The sequence below is a fragment of the Dioscorea cayenensis genome, chromosome 17, assembly GCF_009730915.1.
Source record: "Dioscorea cayenensis subsp. rotundata cultivar TDr96_F1 chromosome 17, TDr96_F1_v2_PseudoChromosome.rev07_lg8_w22 25.fasta, whole genome shotgun sequence".
NCBI classification, from domain to species: domain Eukaryota; kingdom Viridiplantae; phylum Streptophyta; class Magnoliopsida; order Dioscoreales; family Dioscoreaceae; genus Dioscorea; species Dioscorea cayenensis.
The window spans coordinates 7,896,052-7,901,682 of record NC_052487.1 but is presented as its reverse complement, the minus strand read 5'-3'; positions in this window follow the sequence as shown (position 1 = coordinate 7,901,682).

Sequence of the window (5,631 nt, the reverse complement as noted above, 5' to 3'; positions counted from 1 at the left end):
GGTAAAAATTTTGGGTGCTCATCGAACTTTGCCCGATTTCAAGTGTGCTCACCGAATTTCAATTTGTATCGATGCTCACTGAATTTTTAATTTAGTTCTACCGAGCAGTCACTCGATCGTTCAGTGAATTTTTGATGACGTGGCCGCCGTAATTACATGTCGACAAAAATAAAAAAATATTTTTTTAAGCCACGTTGCCAAGCCCACCTCGAGCACTTTGGTCGACCGGGCTTTAAGTTGCCAACTCACCCTCCATGTCACCCTCCCTTTCTTCTTCTACCCATCCATGAGCCCTAATTCCCAACAAATCGAGCCCTAAATCACTCCAAATCCTTCACCGGAGAGGGGATCGCTGCAGTCCACTGTCCGACACGAGCCTCCGAGAAGCTAGGCCGAAGGATTTATACGGGAGTTCCATTTCATCGGCGTCCTTGTCGTTTCAGCGGAGTCCCTCTTCCACTGACCATGGTCTGCGGGGGATGAGAATGGTAAGTGTTGAGTCTGCTAGCTTTTCTTTCTTTGTTTTTTGAGCTATTGTGATGAGAGAGAGAGAGAGAGAGAGAGAGAGAGAGAGAGAGAGAGAGTGAGTGAGTCCTTGATTTCATGAAAGTGTTGTCATACAATGATCATATTTCCATTATACTTTCCTTCTTTCAACCTCGATCTCCATGAACTTTGGAAATGCATAACAAACCCTAGCAATCTAAAACCTATCTCTTATATACCTCCAGCCCCCATTGAACAATATTGGGAAGTGACAGGTGCTGTTGGAGAAAGCAATTTGTTCCTTAATGTTGATTCATCCTGAGATAAGAAATTGAGTTCTGTGGTTTATACTTAATTTTCTGTGAGCATGTCTTTGCAGTCTTGCATGAGTATCTTATTTGTTGTTATCTGTGCCCTTAAATAATGACTAGTTCTTTAGTTACAGCTATATGCTCTGATTATCACCATGCCTTTATATCAGATTTAAATTACCAACTGTGAGTTGCTCTTCCCGATTGACTTTTACATTTGTTGGATTTAATTTATCCTAATAAACAAGCTAGATTTAAATGAAGATGATCTTTTAATCTCCTCAAACAACTAATTCTTTGTGCAACTTCATTCATATCGTTTCTTCATTCTTCCAATTATCAAAGAACTAAACTTTTCCTTGTGCAAAGTATTCTGCACTGCGTATATTTTACTTTATGGATGTGATCATAGATCTTGAAGTGAGAGGATGCTTGTTAGCTAGACAGTCTTGATTGTGTGGCAAGGCCTTATTTGTTGTTTAAGGCTGTTGAGGACCAAGAATGATAGTTTAAACATATATTTTTGTGGTTTGTGCAAAGGGAGATATTAAAGATGAACACTGTTACGATGATGATCCTACTCCACATATGAAACTGATATAATTGCTTGCTGGTATTGTAATGATTTTTTTTTATTTTGATTTGATAATGCATTTGGTTGTATATTAAGGAAGTTGAGGACCATGATAACTATGATTGTCTATTATATATATTGCTAATGTACAATGAGTTACCGCAATTGCTACTTCGTTTGTCTATGATACATGTTGTTTTTTTCCTGTTGCTACTTCAATTGTTCCTCTATAATCAAGTTAGTTGAGGACAATGCTTGATGGTGTGAAACCTTAATACCCTTGTTGTCCTTCTAGCTTAGGGAAGCCATGAAAGGTGAGAACTATTATATAATGATGAAGAAACAATTACTGCAAATATACCACCTATAACTACCACAATCGTTCATTGCTGTTTCATATGAAACATTTGTTTTTTTCTGTTATTATAGTGACTATATTAATATATTACCGATTACATAACTGCTTTTGTGTTACACAAGATCAGGCAGGATGAAAAAAAGTTAAGAAGGCATACACAATGTTTCTTTTTAAGTTTATTTTTTTTAGGGTTAACATTGTTTTTGATCAATATATTTTGGTTCAATGTTCATTGTCATCTCAATATTCATTTTTTGTTCTGTAATTAACAAATGTTAAACAAAGTCTATGTTATCAAGCTTTTTAAAGTGTGTGTCATTATAACATGTCAAAATAAAAGTCTTAGTTTGACCCCTCAGAAATAAACGTCCACTAGTGGAACTCTTTCTTAATGATTGGTTGGGGTTGGTTTGAATAGAGAATAGAAAGTGAAGCAACAGAGCATATAGTCTCTGAACTTATTCTCTGAACTTATTGTCCACTTTAACAAACATATAGTCTTTTAACCTAAATTCCAATTGATTGTAACACTTACCAATTTTAACTTTCAGATATGGAAGAGAACCCGAGTGAAGCAACAGAGCATCCAAATGCAGGTAATGAAGTTGATGGGAAAAATAATTCAGATGCTGATGAAAGTGAAATTCAGGATTCCGACTACAATTTTCAAAGTGAAGAAGAAACAGAGGATGCTCACCCTAGAGCTGCAACTGAGGAGGTTATTGCAGAAGTCGACAATGAGGAGGAGGGGGTACAATCTGAGTATGCTTCATCAAATGAGTTGTTGTCATGTTCATCCACAGACGAAGAGGGCATTGGGCCATCGAAGCCTAGATATAGTGAATTCAGGGAAGAGTTGGACATGAAAGACCCACAGCTGAAGATCGGCATGAAGTTTAGGAGTTTTGATCAGTTCAAACAAGTTGTGAAGAACTATGGAATTAAGAATAGGTGTGAGCTGAAATTCAGGCCCAATGATAAAACTAGATGCAAAGCTTTTTGCAAGAAGAACTGTCCCTTCTACTTATGAGCATCACCAATGTACACAAACAAAGAGACTGTCCAAATCAAGTCAGGAAATTTGAAGCACGAGTGTGGGAGAGACCACAACATTAGGCATTGCACTGCTGAGTGGATAGCAAAGGAATACTTAGATCAGATCAGTTCGGCATAGATGCAAATGACTGCATCTACCCAATTGCTTGGGCTATAGTCAACAAGGAAGATTACTCCAACTGGGTGTGGTTTTTGGAGTTGCTTGGAGAAGATCTACAAATTTCAAACTCACATCATTGGGCATTTATGAGTGATCGACAGAAGGTGAGTGATTCTTTATATCCAAACTGTTTGTATTTAGCTATTTCGGGCATGTTTAGATAATTAATACTTATTTGTACTTATATTACACAGTACTGTTTTGCATGTATTTTAATGTGTGCTAATTGCAATTTTTATAATTTTTTGGTAACTAATCTATCTCTTAACCTGTTTGCTTGTCCTGGTTGGTGACACTAAACATTAAAAACATAAAAAAAAAAAAAAATTGGTTGTGTAGGGCCTCCTAAATGCAATTGCAGAATTGTTTCCCCACAGTGAACATAGGTTTTGTGTAAGCCATGTGCACACTAATTTTAGGAAAAAATTCAGAAGCAAAGCCCTTAAAGATCAGCTATGGGCATGTGCCAAGTCCACTTACATTCCTGCATTTAACAGGGCTATGGAAAACCTTAAGGACATGTCAGCTGATGCACATGCTTTCATGAAAAATATAGATCCTGTCCATTGGAGTAGGTCACATTTTAGATCCGATTTTAAATGTGACATGTTACTCAACAACCTATGTGAATGTTTCAATAGCATAATTCTTGATGCAAGAACTAAGGGTATAGTAAGCATGAATGAAATGGTTAGAACATTACTCATGGTCAGAATTCAGAAGAGAAGAGATGAAATGCGAAAATGCAAAACAGAGCATTGCCCTAAGATTCTAAAGAAATTGGAAAAAGCTAAACATCTAAGTTGGTCATGTAAGACAACTTGGAGTGGTGGTTCTAAATACCAGGTTGTGTGTAGGGATGACCAGTTCATTGTTGATTATGTTGAGAAGTCTTGCACCTGTAGGAAATGGCAGTTGACAGGTATCCCATGCCCTCATGCAATATCATCCCTGTATTACAACAAAAAAAGACCTGAGGACCACCTAGATGATTGTTACAAGGTAACCACATTCTTAGCAACTTACGAATACATCCTGCAACCTACACAAAGCTCCCATTGTTGGCCGAAGAGTCCACAAGGCCCAATGATACCACCCCAGGCAGCAAACAGGAATAGGGGCAAGAAACCAATGCTCAGGAGGAAGGACCCACTCGAAGAAAATACAGGCTTCACAAGGGGGAAAGTTTGCAGGAGGAAGGTGGTAATAAAGTGCAGCATATGTGGGGTGGCAGGGCACAACAAAAGATTCCATGGAAATGGACAAGTAAGTGCTAGTTTTCAGCATGCAAAACATATATATATATATATTTATATGTGTTTTTAACTATATGACTTGATATGAATTGTTTTTATGAACAGGCTAATTCACAAGCTGGGCCACAGGTGATCTGGAGGATATCTACAATTGTGAACAATTCTGGTTTTTTATACTTTTGTTTGATGGGCTGCGCTAACAAATTTATTTCTCTATTAGGGTGATAACACTGAGCAGGATCCAATGCAGGACATTGATCCCCAGGTCCTTGCAGCACATTTCAACAACCTTGCTTGGGAGCAGTTTCTTGCAGAGGATGGATGTAGGCCATCACAGACAGCATCACAGGTAAGTGCAATTTAAAAATGGTTATTAAGTGCCTGATTAAGTAAAGCATTTGGACAGTAACTACTTTATTACTTTCAAAACTCCAGGTTAATGTCAGAGTTGGTCAAGCTACTTCCAGCTCTTTAGTTCCAGTTTCAAAGTCAGTTGAGGTTGATGTGGCAAAAGCAGTTGGGGCTCTCTCAAAGATGTCGAGTTTGCATGCAGTTGGAGATAGAAAGCGATGCAAAAACCAAGCAAGAAAGCAATTTCCTGCCCGGCCTCCTATTCTGCGGAGATCAGTGGTCAAGAACATTTCTGAAGATAACACAAAACTGGGCGGTGGGCAAAAAAGGAAGGCATGGCTTCCACCAGGACCTGGAGGTGATAATGGATCTACAAGACCATAAAACTCAGCCCCAAAGGAAGTGAAGCTTCAAGTTTTGTACTTCTTTTTTTTTTCCCTTTTTTATGCCCCATACGAAATACACTTTGTAGGAGATGAACTTTAATGTTTATCCAATGAAATCTTGTGAACTTTATTTTGTTTGGGAAACCTGCAAGGAAAACAAAATGTATACAAGTTTGCAGCTGCAGCTTTAATTTATTGCAAATTTACTGTATTTTTCATGTAAAATTAATCTCTTTGAAATTTCAAACATCCAATTTACAGTTAACCCCATAATGAAACAGACACTTCCTTATAGATCCGATACATTAATCTCTTACAAATTTACATTCGAAAGAAACATCAACATTGTTTGAAAACAATAACAAATACAACTAAAAAAAACCCAGCATAAACAGTGCCTTCTTCTTCAATGCTCATGTCTTCCCCAATGGATGAAAGCGCCGACTTTTCCTAGCTTCTCGGAGGCTCGTGGTCGGACGGTGGACTCGCACCGATTCCCTTCCCGGTGAAGGATCCGCACTTCGGAACTTTGCTTAATCCGGGAGTGATTTAGGGGCTCGGCTTGGGAGTTAGGGCTCGGGTTAGGAAGAGGGTGGATGGGTAGAAGAAGAAAGGGAGGGTGACATGGAGGGTGAGTTGGCAACTTAAAGCCCGTCGACCAAAGTCTTTGAGGTGGGCTTGGCAACGTGGCTT